The 16,779-nt window shown below is 43.7% G+C and overlaps 1 protein-coding gene across 1 annotated transcript in view; it reads right to left on the bottom strand.

The window, feature by feature from the left end:
• The window catches only part of ERICH1 (glutamate rich 1), a 59,154-nt gene that overhangs the window by 25,363 nt on the left and 17,012 nt on the right, over positions 1–16,779 (bottom strand). The gene's annotated exons all lie outside the window — the stretch shown is intronic.

Here is a 16,779-nt window from a genome sequence, read left to right as displayed (position 1 = left end):
GTAGGAAGAACCTGAAAGTCTTCAGAAAGGCAAGGCAGTTCCTGTTTCAAGTGCAGCTATGACATTGATACGAGCTAATAAAAGAAAATTACTGGTGCCTGGTAAATTTAATTCCTTTAAAACACACACACTCAGCTCTTGTGGTAATAAATGAAAGTTTTAGAAATATTTCTCTGTGTTATATTGTATACATTAATATTCTACACCTTGACATACAGCAAGACTTCTGCCATAGTAGAAGTAGCATGCATATTTCATCCTTGGGGAGTTAGCATTGTTGTAGCACAGGGGGTAGCATTTGGGGGGGGGTAGAAGCCTCAGTTACAATTGGGGAGCGTTGAGTAAAATTAAGGGGGCAATGGAAGCATAAAGAAGAAAATTTTGAAACACCGTTCATACATGTTTCATCTGTTGTGTAACAAAGCTTACCAATGCAACAGAGTTAAAGTTGTAGTGATTAATTCCCCCCCCCCCAAAAAAATTGATAGCAGTGCACCTCATTAGGGTTACTTTATAAAAGTTATTCATATTTTTTATTTTCATATTATCCTTCGTCATCTTAATTTCCTGCCTGTAATGTGAATGTTACTACGGTTGATTTTAATAAATGATTTTATAATTTCCAAGCTTCAAGGTGTCTTATTGACAGCAGCATATTTCTTTCCTATGTTGTTGGACATAGGTTAGAAACACAGATACATAAAAGAACACGAATTTGTCATTGCAGCGTTATGTTTGCTTGTTTAAAGAATGTAGATTTTTTTCCAGGGGCACCAAGTAATTTTTTTTATTTTGGAAAAGGGGTCGATAAGCCAAATAAGTTTGGGAACTTTTGCTCTATGGCTATGCTGCAATGAAAGAAGCAGGAACGGGTGCAAAAACTCAGCATGAGGCCTTGGAAGCAGATCAACTGGTAGAGAAGAGCTAGTCAGTGTGGCTTCAAACTGGTTGCCTCTTCCCCAGAACTGCAGATCTAAGCTTACTAGCCAATGAGAGGGCTTACCAAACGCTTTCGATGATTGCATTCCACCAGTCCTCTTAACACATCCAAATTCATCTCGCCGACACCAATGCATTTGCAAATAGAAGTTAATAAATTGCTGTTAAGCAGTGTACAATTTCATTTGATAAAGATGAATAGTGTCATCCTATTCGATACCAGTGGGCGTGGGGCAGTTAATCAAGTTGTTTACCAGCTGGAGAATGGGAGAGACAGATGCAAAAGAAATACTTATTGCTCTTTGTAATATGCTTTGGGGAGCACAATCGCATTACCTTGGCAAGAATGTGCAATTAGATAAAGACACACTGCTGAAGACAAGTCGGCCCAAGGGGTCAAATGTACAAATCTTTGCCGCAACCCGAAGATGAAAGTCAAGTCTAATACACACATCCACAAGATGTCCACAACAAACTAATGCTTTGTCTTTCTAATGTGACTAATGCAGCAAGATGAATTAAACGAGATGGCAGAAGCCTAAAGTGGCAAAATAGACAGCACCATTGTGCTGTCACCCCCCACCAAAATATGAAAATAATAATAATCTGCAAGTGAAAACGAGACCCGGAAAGAATGTGCTAGACTTCTTGTTGGGTTTTCTATTGCTCTTTTTGTGGAGTTTTTGACAGAACATTCAAAAATTGTCCCACACGCATCCTCCTTTCCACAGCCCCAGGATTCTACCTACTCATTCCTCTGTGTATACATACCAAGGTAAAGTCTGTGGCTGCTTTCCAGTTAATTATAAATTCTTACTGTTTTTAAAAAAAATTATATACAGGGATTTCACAAGATAAGATTAGTCGGGTGTGGCAATTCACTGCCCTGCAATCTTTCCATTCAGGCAGTACTTTGTAATTTTTGCCTCTGATGTGTGTAAATTGAGAACACCACAAAATTAAAACGGTTCATCTACCTAGTAATTTTGCTAAGCTTGATAGATTTGTAGCCTTCTTGTCAAAGCCTTTCAGGTTACCAAAATGCGATTTGAGATTATCTACTTGTTGGTGATGTCTATGCATACTGCCTCCCAGTGGGTTGGCAAAAACAAAATTTAAAAATATTCTAGAATAGCACACTTTTACATGTTTTTATACAGTTGTTTTATTGATTTCCATAATCTTAACAAATAAAGAAGGCTGATTGAAGAATAATTGATGCTTTTGAATTATGGTGCTGGAGGAGACTCTTGAGAGGCCCATGGATTGCAAGAAGATCAAACGTATCCATTCTGAAGGAAATCAGCCCTGAGTGCTCACTGGAATGCCTTGCCAACAAAGGTCCGTATAGTTAAAGCCATGGTTTTCCCAGTAGTGATGTATGGAAGTGAGAGCTGGACCATCAAGAAGGCTGATCGCCAAAGAATTGATGCTTTTGAATTAGGGTGCTGGAGGAGACTCTTGAGAGTCCGATGGACTGCAAGAAGATCAAACGTATCCATTCTGAAGGAAATCAGCCCTGAGTGCTCACTGGAAGGACAGATCGTGAAGTTGACGCTCCAATACTTTGGCCACCTCATGAGAAGAGAAGACTCCCTGGAAAAGACCCTGATGCTGGGAAAGATTGAGGGCACAAGGAGAAGGGGACGACAGAGGACAAGATGGTTGGATAGTGTTCTCGAAGCTACAAACATGAGCCTGACCAAACTGCGGGAGGCGGTGGAAGACAGGAGTGCCTGGCGTGCTCTAGTCCAGGGGGTCACGAAGAGTCGGACACAACTAAACGACTAAACAACAACAAGCTCACTGGAAGGACAGATCCTGAAGCTGAGGCTCCAATACTTTGGCCACCTCATGAGAATAGAAGACTCCCTGGAAAAGACCCAGATGCTGGGAAAGATTGAGGGCACAAGGAGAAGGGGACGACAGAGGACAAGATGGTTGGATAGTGTTCTCGAAGCTACCAGCATGAGTTTGACCAAACTGCGGGAGGCAGTGGAAGACAGAAGTGCCTGGCGTGCTCTGGTTCGTGGGGTCACAAAGAGTCAGACACAACTAAACGACTAAACAACAACAACAGCAGCAACGATGAATATTGCTTTTATGGTGCAGACTGCTTGGATTTTTTTTGAAATATTAAGTGGTTTAGAAATGCTTCCAAGTAAATAAATAAATGAAAAATACAGGTTGCTTCCAGCCAAGCTTTCAGACTTAAACAGTATGGGCAGAAAACAAAAGATAATTGTTCACCTCCTTCAGCATTTTACTAGAGTAAATAAGTATCCTTGCTTCAATTCTGTGGCATGGAAGGAATTGGCAAAACTGATCTGATTTCTTGACTTCCATTCACTCCATTGCCTTAAGCATTATACAACACAGGCTCAATCAAGGCAGTTTTGAAATCATTCTATAATAAAAGGCCTGGAAACGATGCCTTATGAGGAACGGCTAAGGGCGCTGGGCATGTTTAGCCTGGAGAAGAGGAGGTTAAGGGGTGATATGATAGCCATGTTCAAATACATAAAAGGATGTCACATAGAGGAGGGAGAAAGGTTGTTTTCTGCTGCTCCAGAGAAGCGGACATGGAGCAATGGATCCAAACTACAAGAAAGAAGATTCCACCTAAACATTAGGAAGAACTTCCTGACAGTAAGAGCTGTTCGACAGTGGAATTTGCTGCCAAGGAGTGTGGTGGAGTCTCCTTCTTTGGAGGTCTTTAAGCAGAGGCTTGACAACCATATGTCAGGAGTGCTCTGATGGTGTTTCCTGCTTGGCAGGGGGTTGGACTCGATGGCCCTTGTGGTCTCTTCCAACTCTATGATTCTATGATTCCATGAAAAGTAGAATTTCTCCTGTACCTTTTTGTTGTTGTTGAAAGGTCTGAAGTCAACAGCACCAATAAAAACGAAGCAAAATACAGAAATAGTACAAGCTTTCATAGGTAATCAACTACTGTGGGGCTCAGCAGGCACCTCCTTCCTGACCAAAGTCTACAGTATATGTAGGAGAAGGATCCATGACCATATGGATCTGAGAGGTCTGAGAAGAGAAGAAGAAGAAGAGTTTGGATTTGATATCCCGCTTTATCACTACCCTAAGGAGTCTCAAAGCTGCTAACATTCTCCTTTCCCTTCCTCCCCCACAACAAACACTCTGTGAGGTGAGTGGGGCTGAGAGACTTCAGAGAGAAGTGTGACTAGCCCAAGGTCACCCAGCAGCTGCTTGTGGAGGAGCGGAGACGCGAACCCAGTTCACCAGATTACGAGACTATCGCTCTTAACCACTACACCACACTGGCTCAGTATATATAGGAGAAGGATCCAAGACCATATGGAACAGAGAGGTCTGAGAGGAGAAGGGAGATGCTCTGCTGAGGTGACAGTGGAAAGTCACTAGCTTCTGTCAGCTGGTTCCCTTGGGGGAAGGCCTATCATCAGCTCAAGTAATAACCTCTATCTCTATCAGTTATTGTCTAGGAAGAAGAGTAGCCTATTTCTCTCACCAGATGAGCCCAAGGCTTGTCCAACACCTTGGATTCCACTGGATAAGGAAGATGTAAAGGAAAGACCTTCAGGAGTGACATTAAAGCATCTAACAGCACCAGGCTGGATAAAAATCAACGATTTAAAATAAAAATAAAAATCAGATTTATTTATTTTTACTTAAAGTGGATTTTTAAAATTAAAATTAGATTTTTAAAATAAAATGCTTTTGGAGGAAAAATCTTTCTAAGGATAGTTTTCCATTTAAGTTACATTATAGTCCAAAGGCTATCCATCAGGAAATAAGGATTTGTTTTAAGTTTTTCACGTGTGCTAAAACTCAGTCTAAGGTGTTTTTTTTAATTGTTTAACCACATCAGTTAACAAACATAGATACATACGCTATAATGTTATTGTTTTAGTTAAATAAATTGTTATTAAGGAAATGATTATTTTTCTCCTTCCAATAAAGTACAGCAGAAAGGTTCTCCAAATATAAACAGTTAACTTATTAAATCTCACAATAATTTCATAATTATTTGTCTATGTATTTCTAATAGTATAACCAAATCAGTAATTTTTGATATAACTGTAAAAACGACCCTGAAAATTTATTACAACTACAGTGGTACCTCGGGTTAAGTACTTAATTCATTCTGAAGGTCTGTTCTTAACCTGAAACTGTTCTTAACCTGAAGCACCAGTTCAGCTAATGGGGCGTCCTGCTGCCGCCGCGCCGCCGGAGCACGATTTCTGTTCTCATCCTGAAGCAAAGTTCTTAACCCAAGGTACTATTTCTACTATTTCTGTAACCTGAAGTGTCTGTTACCTGAAGTGTATGTAACCCGAGGTACCACTGTATTCCAAAAATTAAACCTTCACCTGGTTGTAAATATTAAGATTATACCAGCAAGAATTAATCTTTTTGTAATAAAAATTAAAATGTTTTAAATCAAGTCTTACTGACTAGTGATTTAAATTATGATTTAAATAAATTTGATTTAAATCAAATCCACCCTGAACAGCAAACAAATATTCTTTTGCCTGATAAAGAACATGGGACAGAATGGAGGAAGACGGCGACTGAGTGGGAAATCACAGAAGGGCTGAAGAGGAAAGGATGAGGAGGGGACAAAAAAGTCAAAAGACACACAACCACATCAAAATTCCTTAAATTCCTGTACCTATAATCACATTAAATACTACTAAAGAATTCAATGAAGATCAATGGACAAACATACTGGAGTTAATTTCAAAACATGGAACATAATCTGTTAGGAATTATAAAACAATTGTATGCAGAAAATGATATAAATAGGAATGTCTATGGGTGATAAAAAGGCACACAGACAAAATATGCTTCCTACCATAGCGGGTGTAGCAGGTGGCCAAATCAAAAACCAGACTCACAATAATCAGGAATCTTGCACTAAACTAAGAAACCTGGAGTGGAAGTAATTTGTGTTGAAACTTTCAGGCAGTAATATTGATTAGCTGTTAGGAATGAATTTATTGCACGGCTTCCAGTGGGCTTCTTTCTTTTATGTGAAGGACGAAAAAAAAAAAAAATGCCTTCTATTTTAGCGGAGCTATACAGAAGGAAGCAGCCAATGAATCTTCTCCCTAGATAAACCTTTAGGTTTATGGTACAGTTAGGAGAAATATACTGTGGATTCTACAGCGCTACTGCTCACTTGTTCCTAAGAGGGGGGTTTTTTTGGGAGGGGGTTGCATTCAGCTAACTTTTATTCAAGAAAGGAGTGGCTATGATTAACGTAGTCCCATTAATTTTAATGGGTTTATTCTAGGTAAACATTAGTTCAAGCTTCCTCAAACTTGGCCCTCCAGATGTTTTTGGCCTACAACTCCCATGATCCCTAGCTAGCAGGACCAGTGGTTGGGGATGATGGGAATTGTAGTCTCGAAACATTTGGAGGGCCGAGGTTGAGGAAGCCTGCGTTAGCTGAATACAGCCCAACATTTTAACTGATTGAAACTTGCTGAGGGGTGAGGACTGTTACTCATGTTGTTGTTGTTGTTTAGTCGTTTAGTCATGTCTGACTCTTCGTGGACAAGAGCACGCCAGGCACTCCTGTCTTCTACTGCCTCCCGCAGTTTGGTCAAACTCATGCTGGTAGCTTTGAGAACACTGTCCAACCATCTCGTCCTCTGTCCCCCCCCCTTCTCCTTGTGCCATTCATCTTTCCCAACATCAGGGTCTTTTCCAGGGAGTCTTCTCTTCTCATGAGGTGGCCAAAATATTGGAGCCTCACCTTCAGGATCTGTCTTTCCAGTGAGCACTCAGGGCTGATTTCCTTCAGAATGGATAGGTTTGATCTTCTTGCAGTCCATGGGACTCTCAAGAGTCTCCTCCAGCACCCTAATTCAAAAGCATCAATTACTCATAGATTCCTTTAAAAATAACATTCCCAATAAATATTCTGCATTTCCCTATCCTTCTACATAGAACAGGCCTGAGGTTGCTGCTCTGCGTAGTTGTATGGGCATATGTCTTAATAATGGGAAGGAGAAATGGAAAGAGTGGTTTAAATATGAAGTGTGCAGGTCACTGAAGAACAGCACACATGTTGGCTGACTTACGTGTACATGTGTACCATCCGTTTCCATGGCCTCATCTGAACCCAGGGGCGGCCTGTCCTGTTTTGCCGCCTGAGGCAAAACGGGAATTACCGCCTCCAGTCCCACCATCGCCCCCCGGTTCTCGCTGAACTCAGTGGGAGCCAGGCGCTTTCCCAAGTGTTGCTGTTCAGTTTCTCCCCCCTGAGGCAGGGAAGATGAGTGGCAGCGCCATAGAACGCTGCCTTCTGCACTTACATTGCCTGAGGCAGGCTCTTCAGCCCACCTCATGGGTCGTGCCTGTAGCTAAAAAAAATTTCAGGTTTTTTACGGTAAACAATGCCTTAAATAAACAAAATGTGTGTCACCTTGTTCATACACAACTCCCAGATATGCTAGCCTGCTGGCAACTTCATGAGGCAGGTATGCTGGGCTTCTCTCAGTTCTGTGAAGCTCTACAATGGATTCTGTTTCTTTGGCATCCTTGCAGGATGGTTTTGTTTTTGTTTTGCTTTTTGATAATGGCACTGAACCAGTCATGCCTCTCCCACACATGGCTGGATTTAGGTTTGATGAGGCCCTAAGCTACTGAAGGTAATGGGGCCCTTTATATGTCCAGCTGTCCTTTGTCAACGACAAATTGCCGCTGTTTTTTTTGTGTTGAATATATGGTAATTTATGGACCTAATAGGTATCTAAAGCCATTTGCACATAACAAAATATGTATTTTATCAAAGTAATTGTTGAACTGAAATACAATTAAGAAGAAATATATTAATAGTGAAAATTTTTTTTGGGGGGGGGGCCAAGAGAGTGGGGCCCTAAACTATAGCTTGTTTAGCTTATACGTAAATCCGGCGCTGCTCCCACAGTTCCTGCCTGCCTTTGTAGCCATCTTCACACACCCCATCCCAGGTACAAGGTCAATCTGTGTCTCACACAATGAGTATCAGGAGTGGTACTTTGCAACACTCATCACAAGAGTAGTATTATTTGAAAAGACAAAGAATTTTTGTAAAGAGGAGACACAGGCAAGAATCTTAAACCATTGCAAAAGGTTGTTTAAAGCACAGGGGGGTGGGGAGAATCTCAGAAATATTCCTCTCCACTCCTCCCTCAAGATGGAAGTAGCTGATGTTGGATTCTTCTTGGACACTTATAGGCTATTTCAGCACAGTAGCTCCAAAATGCCAGGCACACTTCTCGCGAAACAAAGAGCTAGGTGTGCAGGTGTTAGGTATGGAAGAGTATTTCTGGTCTCTTCTCATGTCAATTGTGTGCATTTGTATACAGTATATGAAAAAAATATATTTAAAATATATATTGAATTGTATATTCTATCATATTTTTTATTTTATTTTTACATACTTTATCGGAAATTTTTGAAGGAGCACAAAAGGTAATTACATTCTGATCCATGTATTGGTCTGGGAGTTGTGAATTAGGTCAGTTCTCTTACAAATGCAGCAAAACCCCCTGAAACTCCTGTATCTCTGAGAGTTTTAAACCAGGGTCTATCAACAACACCAAGGTAAGGTCTGTATCAGTGGCATATTTGTTGCTGCCTCATCCTGCACAACACATAAATATGTTACGATGATCTAGCAACCAAATGGTCAAAGGCCTGGAAACGATGCTTTATGAGGAACCGCTAAGGGAGCTGGGCATGTTTAGCCTGGAGAAGAGGAGGTTAAGGGGTGATATGATAGCCATGTTCAAATATATAAAAGGATGTCACATAGAGGAGGGAGAAAGGTTGTTTTCTGCTGCTCCAGAGAAGTGGACACGGAGCAATGGCTCCAAACTACAAGAAAGAAGATTCCACCTAAGCATTAGGAAGAACTTCCTGACAGTAAGAGCTGTTCGACAGTGGAATTTGCTGCCAAGGAGTGTGGTGGAGTCTCCTTCTTTGGAGGTCTTTAAGCAGAGGCTTGACAACCATATGTCAGGAGTGCTCTGATGGTGTTCTTGCTTGGAAGGGGGTTGACTCGATGGCCCTTGTGGCCTCTTCCAACTCTATGATTCTATGATTCTATGATTCTATCACCAGTCATGACCATCCTACTGGAAATACAGAGCAAAAACTTATTTATGCAGGAATTGCTCTGAAGCACAGGAAGGATTTGATGGAAACTAACCGAGTTTTACTCTGAGAAGACCCACACTGAAACTATTGGACCTAACTTAAGTCATGTGCATTAACTTCAGTGTGTCTACTCTCAGCAAATCTGAAAACCAGTCTCAGTCATCTAAGGATGTTTAACAGTGGAAGTTTTCATGCCCAGCTAATAGGCAAAGGTATTGACAAGAGATGCTAGATATGTGGTTACCATGGTTACTCTGTGGTACATGAAAAGGTATTCCAAGTTCAGAAGCATTTTATTTTCCCTTACTTTGTATGATTCAGCTAAACCCTAGTGTGCTGGAAAAGAAACACAACACACGCAACCAACTACCACACATGCAAGCTCTTCCATGTTTGGGTTGGAAGTGCTTGTATGCATTGCCAGTGGCGTAGCGTGGGGGGTGCAGGGGGTGCCAGCCGCACCGGGCGCAACATTTGGGGGGCGCACTCGCAGCTCTCTGCCCCTACCTGGCTCACTCACTCTCTCTCACAGTGCTGGCTGTGCGAATCCGATCCGAGCTGCCGGGTCGCCGCCCACTGTGGAGGGGGAGGGTGCCAGGCGTGCGTTGCAGTGCGGAGCGGTGAGAGAGCCAGGGAGGGACTATCTGGGGGAGGGACAGTGCAGCGGCCGCCCAGCGCAGCGCTGAGCGCGGGAGAGAACCACACCCGACCAGCCCAGTTTTTGGAGGGGAGGCGTTACTGCTAGGTTAGTTTAAACCGATTTAAAATGTCTGTTTAACAAAAGGCGGCGCGGGAGGCGGACTTCTCTCCCTCTCTGGTGCTGCTGCTGTGAGGCGCTCTCCAGCCCACCGGCCCCTCCTGAGTGGAATATGGGTGGGTGGGCGGACGGGGTGGGTGGGTGGGGGAGAGGCGCTGGGCGAGGCAGGGCCAGCCGGCGGCGGCTGCCGCTGTGCGAGGCACCCCCGCCCGCCTCGTGCCCTGACAGGAGCCGCCGCTGCGCCCGTGGTTGCCCTTGACGCGGCGCCCCTCATGCCCCCTCGAGAGGCGTTGGGGGGCAGCGAGACTCCGCCGGGCCCCGCCCCTCACTCCGCGCTCGGCTTCAGGGCTGTCTTGCGAGGGGGCGGCGGGAAAAGGCTCTGAGGAGAACCTCGCTCGCTCTCCCGCGTCGCATTTCCTCAGGTCGCTTTCCCTTTCCTTTGAGGGGACGGGGAGCTGAAGGGAGCCCGCCTTCCTCCTCGCACATGGCGAGTCCTCGGTGGAGGTAGAGAAACCACGCACATTTGATATTCATAATAATAATAATAATAATGATAATGATAATAATAATAATAATAATGGTTTGAAATTTAAGACTCCCCCCCCCCAAGGAAAAGGCACTTTCTTGCCCTGCCCGTGGACCAGGAGGTCGTGGCAGGAGAGGCCTTCAGCAGCGGGGCCCTTATTCGCGCTGCCAGCCTGACCTTCACCCTCTTACATATAGAGAGGAAAGGAGACGCGGAGGTGCAAAGGCTTGCGGGGCAGAAGTAAGCCCCGCTGAGTTCATCAGGGGTGCCAATGTGAATACAGTATGATATTTTTGGGGGGGGGAGGCAGGTAAGCCCCGCCCTGCATAGTTTACCACATTGGCTATGCCCATCAACTGGGGGACTGGCCCCCTCAAATGTTTTATTGGGGGGCCTGAAGCAGTGGCGTGGCGTGGGGATTCAGGGGGGCCCGGGTGCAACATCTGGGAGTGCTCGCACTCGAGTGCTAAAATCCACGGGTTAGGGGGCGCAAATTACTTGCCTTGCCCCGGGTGCTGACAACCCACGCTACACCACTGTGCATTGCCCCAAAATAATCTTAGGTATGACAGTGTTATAAACTGCAAGTGAAAATAGAAGCAAATCTGCAAGTGAAGTCCACCTTGTATGAGGCTAGAGGTGACATTCCAGAAATATGGAGGCTGCGGCAACAATACCCTTGCCTGGGAGGGAGGGGAGAAACACACTTAAATCGCGAGGAAAGAAAAAGATATGCAATGACTTTATCATTGTCAAACCTAGATGTGGATTAAGAACATGAAATAGATTTAAGTATCTTGGTGCATAAATATGCAGAGTTATGAAATATCAAGAAGTGAGCCAACATGGCCTTGCCCTCATATTGCAACATGCAGACATCACTCTTGCATCAAATACCTGAGGGTTTTCTGGTCTCTGCAAAAGAGATTCAAGTTTGTTGATTAAAAAAAAAAAACTAGTTTAAGAATGTAAGCGTCACTTCAACACACAACTACTTATCACCATCACCTGTTGGGAGGAACCCAATGTATCCCTGTACAACTCCTGCAGCCAAGCTGGTGCCAAATGTCGTTCTGCTTTCCTTTGGACCACATCAGCGAGGCCAAGCGGGTGTGTCTTGCCATCTGGGCAGTCCAGGACCTCCATACAAATTGCCCAGGTTTGCAACCCAGGGAGGTCACTTTGGGGCTGCAATGCAGAGGTTTGACTTCACCCCCAGAGATGCACTCCTTCGTCTTTCAAGACAGATGGAGGCCAACTAACTCCAAGTATGACTTAGTTGGACTATCACCCATTGTCTTTGCATGTTATGGATTTAGGTTCAGAGGCCTTTGTCCTGCAGAATAAAGAATCTAGCAAATCAATGTGGCTACTGAAGGCATCAGTTAGACACAAGAACATAAGAGCCTGCTTGATCTGACCAGTGGCCCATCTAGTCCAGCATCATGTTCTCACAGTAGCCAATCAGATATCAATGGGGAACCTGAAGAACAAGAACACTCTCCCCTCCTGTGGTTTTCAGCAACCGGTATTCAGAAATATTACTGTCTCTGACTGTGAAGGAGCAGCATTAAGAGACAGCACAAACACCAACGTTTTGCAATAGGAAAACAAGGTTAAAATCCAAGTAAGCCTTCCCCCCCTCCCCATCATACAGTAGTGATAATTATATATTAGTCTAACAATTAAGCACAAATGCAGCTTCAGATTACAACTTGCAGCATGAATTCTTAGTCTCAAAAGTGTTATTATTACTAATAAGAAGTGCTGTGTTGTGACATCACAACAAAGAACAAACATGATTAATGCTACTTCCCTGTCAAAAGCTTTCACTCTTTGTTCCTTTATAAGCCAGATGGTGTGCCTTAAGGAGCTTATCCTACAGAAGTGTTCTTAAGTAAATAGATAACCACAAAAATACTTTGGGAACAGCCAGAGTTCAAGTTTAAACAGCTTGAAGCAACCACGTTATTGATTTAGGTACCGGCATTTGATGGATGATAGCTTATCTGTGGCTCAAAATTAGCACTACATTAATGTCCTTGTCAAAACCATCAACTTACTTATTCAAAATGTTTGGGGTGGGGGATGGGGAAGGATGCTTTCAAAGCAAAAAATTCATTGAAAAAGTTCTTACAAGGTTTCTTCCAACTTCATGCTTGTTGAATCCATGTCATTTAGAACCCTCTATTTTTTCCAAAAAAAAACCTAACATCATGGCCACTGGTCCCATCACATCCTGGCAAATAGAAGGGGAAGAAATGGATGCAGTGAGAGATTTTACTTTCTTGGGCTCCATGATCACTGCAGATGGTGACAGCAGTCACGAAATTAAAACACGCCTGCTTCTTGGGAGAAAAGCGATGGCAAACCTAGACAGCATCTTAAAAAGCAGAGACATCACCTTGTCGACAAAGGTCCGTATAGTTAAAGCTATGGTTTTCTCAGTAGTGATGTATGGACGTGAGAGCTGGACCATAAAAAAGGCTGATCACTGAAGAATTGATGCTTTTGAATTAGGGTGCTGGAGGAGACTCCTGAGAGTCCCATGGACTGCAAGAAGATCAAACCTATCCATTCTTAAGGAAATTAGCCCTGAGTGCTCACTGGAAGGACAGATTGTGAAGCTCAGGCTCCAATACTTTGGCCACCTCATGAGAAGAGAAGACTCCCTGGAAAAGACCCTGATGTTGGGAAAGATGGAGGGCACAAGGAGAAGAGGACGACAGAGGACGAGATGGTTGGATAGTGTTCTCGAAGCTACAAACATGAGCCTGACCAAACTGCGGGAGGCAGTGGAAGACAGGAGTGCCTGGCGTGCTCTGGTCCAGGGGATCACGAAGAGTCAAACACGACTAAATGACTAAACAACAACAAACAACAAGTCACGAAGACTAAACATGACTAAACAAAATTTTTTCCAAGTTCCTTAAATGGTATGATCATTTCCTGCAGTCGAGCCGAGCACTTCACAAGGTTTCTTTTTAAAGAAGCTATTGCTGAATTTTTCACTTTAGTGTCTGAAAATTTAGCAAAAGGCAGCTTTCACAAATAAATATTCTAGCTTCATAGTAGCCCAGTTTGCAAGTCACAGTGAAACATAAAACATTGTTTTTAATAAACATTGGTTTCATGTGAGAGAGCAGCAGGAAGCTGCTCAAAAGTTCCTGCAGCACTCCTACCTTGGTGGACTAAGCAAGCAAGAGTTGTTGTGTCATCCAGACCTGGGCTTGGTCCCCCACCCCCACCCCCAGGAGATAAGCCAAGAAAAAACCTTGGTTACTGCTTGTGGCTTGTTTGGAAGAAACAAATGAGCCCAGGTCTTGATGACATAGCAAGCCAGACTGCGGCTTCTTTTGTCTGCAAGCAAGGGAGGAACACTGCGGGAAACTTTGAAGAACGTGCAAGAGCACTCAGCTTGTTCGCATTAAACCACCGTCTGTTTCAAACAATGGTTCAAAAGTGACCTGCCAATAAGGTCAACCTAACATCTTGTGCATGGTACCTCTAATTATACTGATTAAATTGTATAATCCTGCTGTAATAAATGACATTCTGCAAAATGTACGATGCAACGGAGTGCCTTTGGACAATCTGATGATGGGAAATACAGAAGAGGAACAGGAGATGAACTGCAAACACCTCATGCTTCTGTCAACCATGCAAATTAGAACCCAGTGCAACAACACTAGTCAGAAATATACCACCCAGTTAAGAGCAATAAACCTGATAAATGACAGCTGCATGTCACTGACAGGAAATCTCATCTGGATCATGGATACTAAGGTAAAGGTACCCCCTGACAGAAAGGTCCAGTCGTGGACGACTCTGGGGTTGCACGCTCATCTCGCTCTATAGGCCGAGGGAGCCGGCATTTGTCCACAGAGAGCTTCCAGGTCATGTGGCCAGCATGACTAAGCCACTTCTGGCGAACCAGAGCAGCACACGGAAACACTGTTTACCTTCCAGCCAGAGCGGTACCTATTTATCTACTTGCACTTTGACATGCTTTTGAACTGCTAGGTGGGCAGGAGCAGGGACCAAACAATGGGAGCTCACCCCGTCGCGGGGATTCGAACCGCCGACCTTCTGATTGGCAAGTCCTAGGCTCTGTGGTTTAACCCACAGCGCCACCTGCGTCCCATCATGGATACTATGCAGGGCCAAAAGGGGGCAGATCATGGATAGCTTGCAATGGCAAAAGTGGGGCAGAGAAGAACAGTTTTGGGATGCTAGACTTCAGCTTGGCAGAAAAAGAAAGACCACAGAAAGAGGAGCAGCTATAGGTTATGAATTAAAAGCTGTACCAAACACAAGCTCCATGCCAAAACTGAAATAGAAATAAATAAAACCAAGGCTTTTTAGCTCTAAGTACCCTTAATTATAACCTTGTCCACTCACAAGGATGCATGGCTAATAAAGCTAGAGCCAAACGGAGTAGAGAAGTGCAATATTTATCCTAAATAAAGCGGGGAAGCTTGAAAGCATATAGAAAAAATGCACAGACGAATGAAGATCTATACTGAAATACAGTCACCTAGCTATACTTTATTGGTCCTTTTCTTCTTCCGTCTCCGGCTAGACAAGCTTGCCATGAATCACTTTTCATTCTGCCTAGGCTATAAAACACCTGCCCAAGTAACAGGGGAAAGGAATAATGGGATACAGAAATGTTTGGCATCCTCAGCCATATTTTGCTACTGACAAATTTGTCTGTACCTGTAATTCTTAAATATGCCAAAAAAAAATTGGACGCCACACTTTTGCCAATGCAGCTTAGATTTACGGACTGAAAATGCACTTGCCTCAAACGTGTGTCACTTACGATCTTCCCCATGTGGCAGTCCCAATGCCATGTTACATTTCCCCAGCTCCACTGTTGCTTGGTGTACTGAAGTATTGGCAGCCCCAGTTCATTTCAACTGACAGGCCTCGCCAATGCATGCAATCTCATGCTGTTTCCCTTCCTTTCAATAAACAAAGCTATTCTTATGGACAGAAGAACTCCATGCGAATTTACTTGCCGTCCACAAACAATTCCTGAATTGGAGGAAGTGGCTGCTATGCACATTTTAAAATATATATATAAAATATAAAATTCATTGGTTTCAATGGAAAATAAGTGGGTGTTCCGAGTGCATCCAGCTGTTCTTTCATGCAAGCTATTCATTTTATGAATTTCTCATGCACCGAGAAATTCATAAAATGAACAACTATCTGACAAGGAGTGGGAAATAACCTATTGCATTCTCCTATTGCTGCTCTTTAAATCAGCCCACTTAATACAAATGCCCACAACTTAAACTGCTTAGTATTACTAGGAAATCCTTTCTATGTGACAGCAGCATAGTTCACATAAAGATATGGCATATGTCACTCCAAAGTATCTGTGCTGCGTGTAGTAGGTCTAAGGTTCAATCCCCTTAATGTTCAAGCCCCCTGGCTCAGCAGAAGGCACCTATGGAGTTAAATCATATACCACATTCAAGCTCTCTAGTACTTTGGAGCAGAGGAGGAGCCTAGGGGATTGCCGCATGTGACATAAGAGAATTGAGCAGGGTGGAAGGTAGGTAAAGGTAAAGGGACCCCTGACCATTAGGTCCAGTCGTGGCCGACTCTGGGGTTGCGGCGCTCATCTCGCTTTATTGGCCAAGGGAGCTGGCGTACAGCTTCTGGGTCATGTGGCCAGCATGACTAACACCATTTACCTTCCCGCCAGAGCGATACCTATTTATCTACTTGCACTTTGACGTGCTTTCGAACTGCTAGGTTGGCAGGAGCAGGGACCGAGAAACGGGAACTCACCCCGTCACGGGGATTCGAACCGCCGACCTTCTGATCAGCAAGTCCTAGGCTCTGTGGTTTAACCCACAGTGCCAAGGTGTGGGATGCCAAATTTTGGCCTTGTGCAGGGCACTGCTGAAATCTGAAATACCAAAGTGTGCCCCATTCATAGACCCTGAAACCCCGTTCCTCCATATATTTGAAGCCTGATCCACAGTTTAGTAAGGTCAATGGTAGGTATGCTTCCCACCTTAGTTAACATCAGGGCATTTTTTTCCAGCCGGAACTCAGTTCTGGTACCTTTCAGGTGGGCGCCATTGCCATTATAAGAGAACAAAAGAGGCGTTCTTGGTGAGTCATCCAGCACCTCTTTTTCTAGAAAAACAGCACCAATGAACATGAATAAAGACTCTAGGTATAACATTAATAATGGGATTTACTCAACTGAAGCATTAGGACTGGAGAAGAATTAAGGCAGCACCACCTTATTATGCCAAAGAGCAACAAAGAAATGCATAAAACAAGGTAAAGGGACTTTTGGGAATAAATTTACCATTCACCTGTAACTTTCAGCTTTAAACAATGACCTCGGGGGTGGGGAGGGGTGCACCGGTCAAGAAAAATGTCT

The sequence above is a fragment of the Podarcis erhardii genome (genome assembly GCF_964252035.2).
Source record: "Podarcis erhardii genome assembly, chromosome: 3".
In the NCBI taxonomy this organism is placed as follows: domain Eukaryota; kingdom Metazoa; phylum Chordata; class Lepidosauria; order Squamata; family Lacertidae; genus Podarcis; species Podarcis erhardii.
This window is presented reverse-complemented; position numbering and strand designations above follow the sequence as displayed.